The following is a 15,184-nucleotide window of genomic DNA, read 5'->3' on the forward strand; positions in this document are numbered from 1 at the left end:
AGGGGGTCGACACCTGAGTGGATGTACTGTTGAAAATTACGTGACAGTGTCAGCTCTATATAAAAAAAAAAACCAGTGGTTGACATGAGACAGCCGGCTACTCAGCTTGTGCCTGTCCAGACGTCTCATAGGCCGTCAGGGGCTCTAAAGCGGCCGTTACCTCAGATGGCAGATACAGACGCCGACACGGATACTGACTCCTGTGTCGACGGTGAAGAGACAACCGTGATTTCCAGTAGGGCCACACGTTACATGATTGAGTCAATGGAAAATGTTTTTATACATTTCTGATAATACGAGTACCACCAAAAAGGGGTATTATGTTCGGTGAGGGAAAAACTACCTGTAGTTTTCCTGAATCTGAGAAATAAAATGAGGTGTGTGATGATGCGTGGGTTTCCCCCCGATAACAATTGATAATTTCTTAAAAAGTATTGGCTGCATACCTTTTCCCGCCAGAGGTTAGGGTGCGTTGGGAAACACCCCCTAGGGGGGATAAGGCGCTCACACGCTTGTAAGAACAAGGGCTCTACCCTCTCATGAGATGGCCGCCCTTAAGGATCCTGCTGATAGAAAGCAGGAGGGTATCCAAAAAGGTATTTACACACATACTGGTGTTATACTGCGACCAGCTATCGCCTCAGCCTGGAGGTGCAGTGCTGGGTTGGCATGGTCGGATTCCCTGACTGGAAATATTGATATCCTAGATAAGGATAGTATATTATTGCCTATAGAGCATTTAAAAGATGCATTTCTATATATGCATGATGCACAGCGGAATAATTGCCGACTGGCATCAAGTATAAGTGCGTTGTCCAATTCTACCAGTAAAATGGTCAGGTGTTGCGGATTCCAAACGGCATTTGGAAGTATTGCCTTTGAAAGGGGACATTTGGGGTCGGTCTTTTAGACCTGGTGGCCACGGCAACAGCTGGGAAATCCACGTTTGTACCCCAGGTCGCCTCTCAAAATAAGATGCCGTATTATCAGGCGCAGTCCTTTGTTGGCAAGCGGACAAAAGGTTCCTCTTTTCTGCTCGTGACAGAGGGAGAGGAAAAAGGCTGCAGAGATCAGCCAGTTCCCAGGAACAGAAACCCTTTCCCGCCTCTGCCAAGCCCTCAGTATGACGCTAGGGCTTTACAAGCTCAGGCACGGTGGGGGCCCGTTCTCAATGAATTTCAGTGCGCAGTGGGCTCACTCGCAAGTAGACCCCTGGATCCTTCAGGTAATATCTCAGGGGTACATATTGGAATTCGAGACGTCTCCCCCTCGCCGTTTCCAAAAGTCGGCTTTACCGACGTCTCCCTCTGACAGGGAGGCAGTTTTGGAAGCCATTCACAAGCTGTATTCCCAGCAGGTGATAATCAAGGTACCCCTCCTGCAACAGGGAACGGGGTATTATTCCACACTATTGTGGTACCGAAGCCAGACGGCTCGGTGAGACCGATTCTAAATCTAAAATCTTTGAACACTTACATACAGAGGTTCAAATTCAAGATTGAGTCACTCAGAGCAGTGATTGCGAACCTGGAAGAAGGGGACTACATGATGTCTCGGGACATCAAGGATGCTTACCTTCATGTCAAAATTTACCCTTCTCACCAAGGGTACCTCAGGTTATGGTACAGAACTGTCACTATCAGTTCAGACGCTGCCGTAGGGATGGTCCACGGCACCCCGGGTCTTTACCAAGGTAATGGACGAAATGATATCCCTTCGAAGGAAGGGAATTTTAGTTATCCCTTACTTGGACGATTCCCTGATAAGGGTAAGATCCAGGGAACAGTTGGAGGTCGGTGTAGCACTATCTCAGGTAGTGTTGCGGCAGCACGATTGGTTTCTCAATATTCCAAAATCGCAGCTGGTTCCGACGACTTGTCTTCTGTTTCCTAGGGATGATCCTGGACACAGTCCAGAAAAAAGGTGTTTCTCCCGGAAGAGAAAGCCAGGGAGTTATCCGAGCTAATCAGGAACCTCCTAAAACCGAACCAAGTCTCAGTGCATCAATGCACAAGGGTTCTGGGTAAAAATGGTGGCTTCCTACGAAGCAATCCCATTCGTTAGATTCCACGCAAGAACTTTCCAGTGGAACCTACTGGACAAATGGTCCGGGTCGCATTTTCAGATGCATCAGCGGATAACCCTGTCACCAAGGACAAGGGTATCCATCCTGTGGTGGTTGCAGAGTGCTCATCTTCTAGAGGGCCGCAGATTCGGCATTCAGGACTGGGTCCTGGTGACCACGGATGCCAGCCTGCGAGGCTGGGGAGCAGTCACACAGGGAAGGAATATCCAGGGCTTAGGGTCAAGCCTGGATACATCACTTCACATAAATATCCTGAAGCTAAGGGCCATTTACAATGCTCTAAGCTTAGCGAGACCTCTGCTTCAAGGTCAGCCGGTGTTGATCCAGTCGGACAACATCATGGCAGTCACCCACGTAAACAGACAGGGTGGCACAAGAAGCAGGAGGGCAATGGCAGTAGCTGCAAGGATTCTTCGCTGGGCGGAAAATCATGTGATTGCACTGTCAACAGTATTCATTCCGGGAGTGGACAACTGGGAAGCAGACTTCCTCAGCACGACCTCCACCCGGGAGAGTGGGGACTTCACCCAGAAGTCGTCCACATGATTAAAAAACTCGACAGGTATTGTGCCAGGTCAAGAGACCCTCAGGCAATAGTTGTAGACGCTCTGGTAACACCGTGGGTGTACCAGTCAGTGTATGTGTTCCCTCCTCTGCCTCTCATACCCAAGGTACTGAGATTGATAAGATGGAGAGGAAAAAGCACTATATTCGTGGCTCCGGATTGGCCAAGAAGGACTTGGTAACCGGAACTTCAAGAGAGGCTCACGGAGGATCCGTGGCATCTACCTCTAAGAAGGGACCTGCTCCAGCAAGGACCCTGTCTGTTCCAAGACTTACCGCGGCTGCGTTTGACGGCATGGCGGTTGAACACCGGATCCTGAAGGAAAAAAGGCATTCCGGATGAAGTCATCCCTATCCTGATCAAAAGCCAGGAAGGATGTAACCGCAAAAACATTATCACCGCAATTGGCGAAAATATGTTGCGTAGTGCGAGGCCAGTAAGGCCCGACGGAGGAAATTCAACTGGGTCGATTCCTACATTTCCTGCAAACAGGAGTGTCTATGGGCCTGAAATTGGGGTCCATTAAGGTTCAGATTTCGGCCCTGTCAATTTTCTTCCAAAAAAGAACTAGCTTCAGTCCCTGAAGTTTAGACGTTTGTAAAAGGGGTGCTGCATATACAGCCTCCTTTTGTGCCTCCAGTGGCAATTTGGGATCTCAATGTAGTTTGGGTTCCAAAAGTCACATTGGTTTGAACCACTTAAATCTGTGGAGTTAAAATATCTCACATGGAAAGTGGTCATGCTGTTGGCCCTGGCCTGGGCCAGGCGCGTGTCAGAATTGGCGGCTTTATCCTGTAAAAGCCCTTATCTGATTTTCCATTCGGACAGGGCGGAATTGAGGACTCGTCCTCAGTTTCTCCCTAAGGTGGTTCCAGCGTTTTCACCTGAACCAACCTATTGTGGTGCCTGCGGCTACTAGGGACTTGGAGGAATCCAAGTTGCTGGATGTTGTTAGGGCCCTGAAAATATGTTTCCAGGACGGCTGGAGTCAGGAAATCTGACTCGCTGTTTATCCTGTATGCACCCAACATGCTGGGTGCTCCTGCTTCTACGCAGACTATTGCTCGTTGGATTTGTAGTACAATTCAGCTTGCACATTCTGTGGCAGGCCTGCCACAGCTAAAATCTGTAAAAGCCCGTTCCACAAGGAAAGTGGGCTCATCTTGGGCGGCTGCCCGAGGGGTCTCGGCTTTACAACTTTGCCGAGCAGCTACTTGGTCAGGGGCAAACACGTTTGCTAAATTCTACAAATTTGATACCCTGGCTGAGGAGGACCTGGAGTTCTCTCATTCGGTGCTGCAGAGTCATCCGCACTCTCCCGCCCGTTGGGGAGCTTTGGTATAATCCCCATGGTCCTTACGGAGTCCCCAGCATCCACTTAGGACGTTAGAGAAAATAAGAATTTACTTACCGATAATTCTATTTCTCATAGTCCGTAGTGGATGCTGGGCGCCCATCCCAAGTGCGGATTGTCTGCAATACTTGTACATAGTTATTGTTACAAAAATCGGGTTATTATTGTTGGGAGCCATCTTTTCAGAGGCTCCTCTGTTATCATACTGTTAACTGGGTTCAGATCACAAGTTATACGGTGTGATTGGTGTGGCTGGTATGAGTCTTACCCGGGATTCAAAATCCTTCCTTATTGTGTACGCTCGTCCGGGCACAGTATCCTAACTGAGGCTTGGAGGAGGGTCATAGGGGGAGGAGCCAGTGCACACCAGTTAGTCCTAAAGCTTTCTTTAGATGTGCCCAGTCTCCTGCGGAGCCGCTATTCCCCATGGTCCTTACGGAGTCCCCAGCATCCACTACGGACTATGAGAAATAGAATTATCGGTAAGTAAATTCTTATTTTCTTAGGTCCCATTTGTTATAAATGGTCTAAATTATGGACAATTTATTTATGTGTTGACAGAAACTAAATGCAGGAACGGTCAGACTTGTGACATTTGCATAATATTCAGTTTGAAACTTCTACAGAAAAATAAAGTTTCTCAGATGTGATACTACAGTAGGAAAAGGCTCTTTGCCTGTTGTCAAATCCAAATAAAGCAGAGTCAGGGCTCTGGAACACTGGGTCACTGTGAGACGTCAGATAAACCACCTACAAGCATAGGCCGAGAGGCTAGGAAGGTACAATGGCCCTCATTCCGAGTTCATTGCTAGCTGCTTTCGTTCGCAGCACAGCGATTAGGCCCAAAAACGGCAATTCTGCGCATGCGTATGGGGCGCAGTGTGCACGCGCGTCGTACTTTCACAAAAGCCATTGCAGTTTCACACAAGGTCGAGCTACGCTTTTCAGTCGCACTGCTGACCGCAGAGTGATTGACAGGAAGTGGGTGTTTCTGGGAGTTAACTGACCGTTTTCGGGGAGTGTGTGAAAAAACGCAGGTGTGCCAGATAAAAACGCAGGAGTGGATGGGAAAACGTAGGCGTGGCTGGCCGAACGCAGGGCGTTTGTGACGTCAAAACAGGAACTAAATAGTATGAAGTGATCGCAAGGTAGGAGTAGGTCTCGATCTACTCTGAAACTGCACAATCTTTTTTTGTAGCAGCGCTGCGATCCTTTCGTACGCACTTCTGCTAAGCTAAGATACACTCCCAGAGGGAGGCGGCTTAGCGTTTGCACGGCTGCTAAAAGCAGCTAGCGAACGAACAACTCGGAATGAGGGCCAATTAACACAGCTCAGAGCTGTTCAGAGTTTATTATAAACAATCAGGTGTTATAAAGCATTCCCACAAGCATTGCAAAGAAAAACACAAATTCCAAGCTACCAGGCATTGTCTAAGAATTACAGTTATCAGCCAATTAAAATGGCCTCAGTATCTTATCTACGTTGGACACTGAGTATGTGAACTTTTTCTATGTGAGCAATTCTCACAGCATTTTCCAGACTATACCAAAACATTCACTGGAATTCTACAAATACGTTTCAATTAAACTCCAAGAGAATAAAAGATGTCTGCTGCGGAACAAAATGGCTTCTGCTGCTTTCACAAACCCCTCTTTTAATTCAAATTACTTGCTCACACTGGACTTGTCTATGCTCACCTTCCTAACCATGCCATTGGCTCCTGGTGGACCCTACGTTCACAATATACTTCCCTACTGGGCCTATATTATGTAATCCTTTGATTAATTCACATCCACCGGACTTGCCAATGACCTGTCCCTAAAAAGAAAATACCCTATGTCAGAGGTTCTCAAATGCGGTCCTCAAGGCACCCCAGTGGTCCAGGTTTTAGGCATATCCATGGCTCAGCACAGGTGGTTAAAACAAACTGACGGAGGTGCTAATAAAGTTACCTGTGGCCAAGCATGGATAAACTTAAAACCTGGACCGTTGGGGTGCCTTGAGGACCGCTTTTGAGAACCTCTGCCCTATGTTTCCCTAATTTTCAAAATATGCAAGTAAAATGGTCTGTAAATAAGGGTTGCAAAAGTCTCTTGTGCAGAAGTCACATGGAGCTTTATCCTAGGCTTGGGATTCTTGTAGCATATTAGTCAGCTGGAGAAGCATTCAGATAACATCTGGGACAGTTTATATCATCTGGCAACAGTTCATATCCACAGATAGTACAGGTTTCTTTACACAGGGCAGCGCTGGTAAGCAAGCATAGCTGGGTCACAGCTTGGATCTTTGGACCCTTGAAAGGAAGGACATTTTGCAGTAAGTATTTCCTTAAAAATACATATTTAATTATCTAAAACTAGAATTAAACCTTTGCCTAGCATAATTAGTATTTCAGAGAACTAGCCACCTACTAAACCGATTTGATGGATTTAACCATGAAAACCATCCTGCAAACCATTTATCCTTAGGATGTTCTTTCACAAACTGATCCTTCATTTGTCTAACTTGGTGTAGGTGGTCTTCAAATGCTTCATCTATTTCATAGGTGTTATTAATATAATTACAACAGGCTGCTCCCACAACTATACACATACCACTATCCTTTGCTGTAAGATAGTCTAAGACCATTCTGTGGGCCTTTACCTCTTGTTCTATCATTTTCAATTCCTTGAGTAATGTTATCTAGCAAATTTATCTAGGTCTAGAATATCTGAGAAGGCCTTTTTAATACAACACCTGTTGACCCATGGTAAGGAAATCAGTTCCTTGGGGCTTATGGGACTTACAAAGGCTTCTCTCCTTGTTCTATACATTGATACTGGAAGCTCAGCAGTATCCGTAAAATAAGTGGTAGGTACTGTACCACTTTACCTAGTGTACAATTACCATATCCCCCATAGGGTATCCATTTGTAAGATTTCCTACCACATAGGTAGTATATGTCTGGTAGTAAAATGAAAGGAATATTAATCACCACGCCTTATGCTATTCCAAATGCAGCTTGTCTAGTTGTTCCACCTAAATGTAGGGCTTTGTCGTCATGGGACCTAGCAGCGCCATTAGAAGCATTTAAGCATGACATCCACTTAGTGGCTGCTTCATTGACCTGAACTTTGATCCCTTGCAACCGGTGGATAGAGATAGTGGAACACATTGAAGCAGTATATCCCCAGATCTGTGCAAAATGTGCTCGAGCCTCTAAACATTTCACTTGTCCTAGTTTTCTAGGAACTGGTATTAGTGGGAGTTAATCAAAGTCAGATAGGGGCTTTAATACAAAAAAGTCTGGGAGATGGGCCATACCAGTTGCCATAAGTGCTACTGGTCTTCCAGCCATTGACCTATTCAACTGTTCTCCTTGAGTAATATTGAGGGCTAGGAATTCCTCCACAGTGAGGGAAACACCTACCCAAATCATGGATGTTGGAGTTTTTGGAGAATGTGTGCAAATACAACAATTCCTGATACAGTACCTAGCTGCTGGGCTGCTAGCTAATGTGACCGTGCAAAGGAGTTGGACCATGGTTCAGAAATACCTTCTATTTCTTAGTGTGGGGAGTTCTGTAAGGTTAGTATTATTCATTTGTGTTCCTGGATTAAAGTCAGTAGGTTCAATCATGAACACCCACAAAAAAAATATATTGATCTCCCGCCACAAATACTGAGCATCCATATATTATTCCCCACAGACTCTCGTCTGGCCTGGGGCCTAGAGGTTGTTATTATTCAAATTCACTCTAACTCCCCTTGTGTGAAGATCTTGCAGATTGAAGAGTGTATCCAGGCTTCCTTCCCAGTAACTTTAACAGAGGTTGGAGTAGTCAGCAGAACTTGGTAAGGACCTTTGTATCTGGGCTCAAGTGCTTCTTCATCACCGGCCAGTTTCCAGGTTGCATCTTGTGGGTACTGCTGTCTGAGTTTGGATCTGGGATGAAGGAAAAGACTTGGCGATGGATATTAGCTGTTGTAACTGAATTACATGGACAGTCAAATCACCATGTGCATGTTACAATTACTTACTAGAATGAAAGGTGCACCAAATAGTGCTTCATAAAAGGTGCAAGTTTTGTTTTCCCTCTAGGAGTATTTGACTGAATGCAGTCCTAGAGGTAGGTAAACCAACCAAGTCTTCACTGTTTCTGCTATCAACATTTGGATCGTCAATTTTAAAGTGCCATTAATACACTGCTGTACGCCACATGTAAAGCGTATATTATCCCTAAATCCTCAAGTACAAGCTGGAGGATTTCTCCTGTAAAGCGAGTACCTTTAGTACTTTCAATGACTTCAGGTGCTCCGTATGATCTCTTGCGTAAGTTTAGCTACGGTCTTTGTATTAGCCACCATACAGGGCTACGCCTCCGACCAGTGCATGAACAGGTCCGTATACACAAGGAGACAATCTAAAGCTTTGCCAATTGGATAAAAAGCAATTTGTATCCTCTGAAAAAGGTACATCATCTGGTGTGTACTTTTAAGTGGCACAATTTCACCAGGGTTATGAAGTGCACATATCACATAACCAGATACAAAGGCTTGTACAGCTCGAGTGAGCCCTGGAGACAGTGTTTCTCTGACGTCCTAGTGGATGCTGGGTACTCCGTAAGGACCATGGGGAATAGACGGGCTCCGCAGGAGACTGGGCACTCTTAAAAGAAAGATTAGGTACTACATCTGGTGTGCACTGGCTCCTCCCTCTATGCCCCTCCTCCAGACCTCAGTTAGAATCTGTGCCCGGCCAGAGCTGGATGCACCTAGTGGGTTCTCCTGAGCTTACTAGAAAAGAAAGTATTTAGGTTTTTTATTTTCAGTGAGATCTGCTGGCAACAGACTCACTGCTACGTGGGACTGAGGGGAGAGAAGCGAACCTACCTGCGTGCAGCTAGCTTGTGCTTCTAAGGCTACTGGACACCATTAGCTCCAGAGGGATCGAACACAGGTCCCGACCTCGATCGTCCGTTCCCGGAGCCGCGCCGCCGTCCCCCTTGCAGAGCCAGAAGACGGAAGAACCAGGAGAAAATCGGCGGCTGAAGACTCCGGTCTTCAATAAGGTAGCGCACAGCACTGCAGCTGTGCGCCATTGCTCCCACAGCACACCACACGCTCCGGTCACTGGTGGGTGCAGGGCGCTGGGGGGGGGCGCCCTAGGCTGCAATATGTATACCTTTTTGGCAAAGTGCACATAATACAGTTTTAAACTGTATATGTGCCTAATCCCCCGCCATACACATTATTAAAAAAGCGGGAGAAGCCCGCCGCGGAGGGGGCGGGGCTATCTCCCTCAGCACACCGGCGCCATTTTTTCTTCACAGCTCCGCTGGAAGGACGCTCCCCAGGCTCTCCCCTGCAGTATACACTACAAAAAGGGTAAAAAAGAGAGGGGGGGCACATAAATTTAGGCGCAAATCAATACAAAAAAGCAGCTATTGGGAAAATCACTTATTAGCAAATCCCTGTGTTATATAGCGCTGTGGTGTGTGCTGGCATACTCTCTCTCTGTCTCCCCAAAGGACTTGGTGGGGTCCTGTCCTCAGTCAGAGCATTCCCTGTGTGTGTGTCGGTGCGGCTGTGTCGACATGTTTGAGGAGGACGCTTACGTGGAGGCGGAGCAGGTGCCGATAAGTGTGATGTCGCCCCCTGCGGGGCCGACACCAGAGTGGATGGATATGTGGAAGGTATTAACCGACAGTGTCAACTCCTTGCATAAAAGGTTTGATGACGCAGCTTTGGGACAGCCGGCATCTCAGCCCGCGCCTGCCCAGGCGTCTCAGAGGCCATCAGGGGCTCAAAAACGCCCGCTACCTCAGATGGCAGACACAGATGTCGACACGGAGTCTGACTCCAGTGTAGACGAGGATGAGACAAATGTATAGTCCACAAGGGCCATCCGATGCATGATTACGGCTATGAAAAATGTGTTGCACATTTCTGACATTAACCCGGTTACCACTAAAAAGGGTTCTATGTTTGGGGAGAAAAAGCAGCCAGTGACTTTTCCCCCATCTGATGAGTTAAATGAATTGTGTGAAGAAGCGTGGTGTTCCCCAGATAAGAAATTAGTGATTTCTAAGAGGTTACTAATGGCGTACCCTTTCCCGCCAACGGACAGGTTACGTTGGGAAACATCCCCTAGGGTGGACAAGGCGCTCACACGCTTATCAAAAAAGGTGGCACTGCCGTCTCAGGACACGGCCGCCTTAAGGGAGCCTGCAGATAGAAAGCAGGAGGCTATCCTGAAGTCTGTGTATACACACTCAGGTACTATACTGAGACCTGCAATTGCTTCAGCATGGATGTGTAGTGCTGCAGCTGCTTGGTCTGATACCCTGTCAGATAACATTGATTCCCTTGACAGGGATACTATTTTGATAACCATAGAGCATATTAAAGACGTCGTCTTATATATGAGGGATGCACAGAGGGACATTTGCCGGCTGGCATCTAGAATTAATGCAATGTCCATTTCTGCCAGGAGAGTATTATGGACTCGGCAGTGGACAGGTGATGCTGATTCTAAAAGGCACATGGAGGTTTTGCCTTATAAGGGTGAGGAATTGTTTGGGGACGGTCTCTCGGACCTCGTATCCACAGCAACAGCTGGGAAGTCGACTTTTTTACCTCAGGTTCCCTCACAGCCAAAGAAAGCACCGTATTATCAAGTACAGTCCTTTCGGCCTCAGAAAGGCAAGCGGGTCAGAGGCGCGTCCTTTCTGCCCAGAGGCAGGGGTAGAGGGAAAAAGCTGCACCAGACAGCCAGTTCCCAGGAACAGAAATCCTCCCCTGCTTCCACTAAGTCCACCGCATGACGCTGGGGCTCCACAGGTGGAGCCAGGTGCGGTGGGGGCGCGTCTCCGGAACTTCAGCGACCAGTGGGTTCGCTCACAGGTGGATCTCTGGGTTCTACAGGTGGTATCTCAGGGATAAAAGGGTGGCGAGACAGACCGCACTAGATCGCTCCCGTCTCTAAAGAAGTCCTCCTAAGAAAGGAGGTGAGTTTCAACAGGAGACTCTAATTCAAAAATTATAACCAACTACCATATTATTTAGTAAAAGAAAATATCCTTTGGTAAATTTCATTTGTTGGTGGTGCTCCCCAGAGTCAGAAATAGCACAGTGTGAGGAAAGAAAAGAAGACTCTTGTTTGGGGGCACTCTTAGTTGTATTACACCTGTACAGGAAAATGGTATTGTCAATTAAAATATAACTTTTATTAAGTATTTTTTTTTTAATTATCTGAGATTGTGTGTAATCAGCAAAAAATGCGGCAGTGAAATCATGCCAAGCAATTTAATTGGGTAAAACTTATTCCCAAAGTGGGTATTTTCTAGGCTGTGAGAGCCCACTATGGGCTCTCACAGCCTAGAAAATACCCACTTTGGGAATAAGTTTTACCCAATTAAATTGCTTGGCATGATTTCACTGCCGCATTTTTTGCTGATTCTTGGGCAGAACAGAAGAAGGTGTTTCTCCCGGAGGAGAAGGCCCAGGAATTGTCATCTCTGGTCAGGGACCTCCTGAAACCAAAACAGGTGTCGGTGCATCACTGCACGCGAGTCCTGGGAAAGTTGGTAGCTTCTTACGAAGCAATTCCCTTCGGCAGGTTCCATGCAAGGATCTTTCAGTGGGATCTATTAGACAAGTGGTCCGGATCGCATCTTCAGATGCATCGGTTGATCACCCTGTCCCCGAGGGCCAGGGTGTCTCTGCTGTGGTGGCTGCAGAGTGCTCATCTTCTCGAGGGCCGCAGATTCGGCATTCAGGACTGGGTCCTGGTGACCACGGATGCAAGCCTCCGAGGTTGCGGGGCAGTCACTCAGGGAAGAAACTTCCAAGGACAGTGGTCGAGTCAGGAGACTTCCCTACACATAAATATTCTGGAACTAAGGGCCATTTACAATGCCCTGAGTCAAGCAGAACCCCTGCTTCAAAACCAACCGGTGCTGATTCAGTCAGACAACATCACGGCGGTCGCCCATGTAAACCGACAGGGCGGCACAAGAAGCAGGATGGCGATGGCAGAAGCCACAAGGATTCTTCGATGGGCGGAGAATCACGTGCTAGCACTGTCAGCGGTGTTCATTCCGGGAGTGGACAACTGAGAAGCAGACTTCCTCAGCAGGCACGACCTCCACCCGGGAGAGTGGGGACTTCATCCAGAAGTCTTCAAGCTGATTGTAAATCGCTGGGAAAGGCCACAGGTGGACATAATGGCGTCCCGCCTCAACAAAAAGCTAAAAAGATATTGCGCCAGGTCAAGGGACCCTCAGGCGATAGCTGTGGACGCTCTAGTGACACCGTGGGTGTACCAGTCGGTTTATGTGTTCCCTCCTCTTCCTCTCATACCAAAGGTACTGAGGATTATAAGAAAGAGAGGAGTAAGAACTATACTCATCGTTCCGGATTGGCCAAGAAGAACTTGGTACCCGGAACTACAAGAAATGATCTCAGAGGACCCTTGGCCTCTGCCGCTCCGACAGGACCTGCTGCAGCAGGGGCCCTGTCTGTTCCAAGACTTACCGCGGCTGCGTTTGACGGCATGGTGGTTGAACGCCGGATCCTAATGGAAAAGGGCATTCCAGATGAAGTCATTCCTACGCTGATTAAAGCTAGGAAGGATGTGACAGCAAAACATTATCACCGCATATGGCGAAAATATGTTGCTTGGTGTGAGGCCAAGAAGGCCCCAACAGAGGAATTTCAGCTGGGTCGATTTCTGCACTTCCTACAGTCAGGAGTGACTATGGGTCTAAAATTAGGATCCATTAAAGTCCAGATTTCGGCCCTGTCTATTTTCTTTCAAAAAGAACTGGTTTCACTGCCTGAAGTTCAGACGTTTGTTAAGGGAGTGCTGCATATTCAGCCCCCTTTTGTGCCTCCAGTGGCACCTTTGGATCTCAACGTTGTGTTGGATTTCCTAAAATCACATTGGTTTGAGCCACTGCAGACCGTGGAGTTGAAGTATCTCACGTGGAAGGTAGTCATGCTGTTGGCCTTGGCCTCAGCTAGGCGTGTGTCAGAATTGGCGGCTTTGTCCTGTAAAAGCCCATATCTAATTTTCCATATGGACAGGGCAGAATTGAGGACTCGTCCCCAATTTCTCCCAAAGGTGGTATCAGCGTTTCATTTGAACCAACCTATTGTGGTGCCTGCGGCTACTCGGGACTTGGAGGATTCCAAGTTGCTGGACGTAGTCAGGGCCCTGAAAATCTATGTTTCCAGGACGGCTAGAGTCAGGAAAACCGACTCGCTGTTTATCCTGCATGCACCCAACAAGCTGGGTGCTCCTGCTTCTAAGCAGACTATTGCTCGCTGGATCTGTAGCACGATTCAACTTGCACATTCTGCGGCTGGACTGCCGCATCCTAAATCAGTAAAAGCCCATTCCACGAGGAAGGCGGGCTCTTCTTGGGCGGCTGCCCGAGGGGTCTCGGCTTTACAACTTTGCCGAGCTGCTACTTGGTCGGGATCAAACACTTTTGCAAAATTCTACAAGTTTGATACCCTGGCTGAGGAGGACCTTGAGTTTGCTCATTCGGTGCTGCAGAGTCATCCGCACTCTCCCGCCCGTTTGGGAGCTTTGGTATAATCCCCATGGTCCTTACGGAGTACCCAGCATCCACTAGGACGTCAGAGAAAATAAGAATTTACTCACCGGTAATTCTATTTCTCGTAGTCCGTAGTGGATGCTGGGCTCCGTCCTAAGTGCGGACTTTCTGCAAGGGCAATACATGTATATAGTTATTGCTTAACTATAGGGTTTTGTTATGAGCCATCTGTTAAATGAGGCTCAGTTATTGTTCATACTGTTAACTGGATATAGTTATCACAAGTTGTACAGTGTGATTGGTGTGGCTGGTATGAGTCTTACCCTGGATTCCATATCCTTTCCTAGTAATGTCAGCTCTTCCGGGCACAGTTTCCCTAACTGAGGTCTGGAGGAGGGGCATAGAGGGAGGAGCCAGTGCACACCAGATGTAGTACCTAATCTTTCTTTTAAGAGTGCCCAGTCTCAGGTTTCAAATGGGGGCGGCAACTGATTCTAGATGTTTTAAATGCGGCATGGTAGAAGCCGACATATACCACTGTTTGTGGGGCTGCTTAGAGGTACGTAAATTCTGGGACAAAATACAAACCTTTATTAAAGACAGGCTACACCTCACTTTAGACACTTCCCCGGAGTGGGTCATTTGGGACATACACCCGATATCTCCTGCTTCTAAGATGTCGAATGGTCAACGCCTATTACTAACCAAAATAGCAGCAGCGGGTAAGAAAACAATACTATCGCAATGGATAGCTACAGACTCCCTATCCCTAGCTCTATTCTTACCACGACTATCATATTTATTTCACATGGAGTGGTTGGAAATGATACTTGACAAAGAAAACAAAATAAAGAGATTCTTTGAAATATGGCTCCCATACGTTCAGATGCTAGATGGCCCTGTTAAGATCCTATTGCGTCAAGCAGTGATGCACACTACATGGTATAACCTTGAAGTGCTAGATCAGGCGCATCCACCCTTTTAAAAGGAGTCTCACAGGATACTCCATGACCCTGTTTGCATGATTTATCCTTTCGTTTTCTTTTCCTTTCTGTAAAACACTGTTTATACTGGCAGATTGATGACCAGGGTGCCACTGTGTCATTGTACCATATACTAATGTATATAATTGTTATACAGCTGTCCAATAAAGTATTATAAAAAAAAAAAGAGTGCCCAGTCTCCTGCGGAGCCCGTCTATTCCCCATGGTCCTTACGGAGTACCCAGCATCCACTACGGACTACGAGAAATAGAATTACCGGTGAGTAAATTCTTATTTTTCTTTTTCATCCACTAGGGGTCACTGGAGTACTCTTGGGATATGGACGGCTTAGCAGAAACAAAGGCACTGAATATTTAAATTTAGAACTCTCCACCCCTCCATATCCCAGAGTACCTCAGTGTACTACCTCAGTGTTTTTTCTGTGCTCACAGCACTAACAAGGCTTGTGGGAAGTTCCCACACTTGGTGGAAGATTTTATTAATTTTTCATTTTTACTTTTTACTTTTTACACTTAGCACATCCCTTCCCAGTTTCTGGAAAAACATGGGTCCGGGATAGTGCCGCTGCAAGGACAGCGCATGGTGTGTCGGTCCTCACAAAGAGCACCCTCACAGCCACAGGCAGCCCA

This window comes from Pseudophryne corroboree, chromosome 10, assembly GCF_028390025.1.
Source record: "Pseudophryne corroboree isolate aPseCor3 chromosome 10, aPseCor3.hap2, whole genome shotgun sequence".
Lineage (NCBI taxonomy): Eukaryota > Metazoa > Chordata > Amphibia > Anura > Myobatrachidae > Pseudophryne > Pseudophryne corroboree.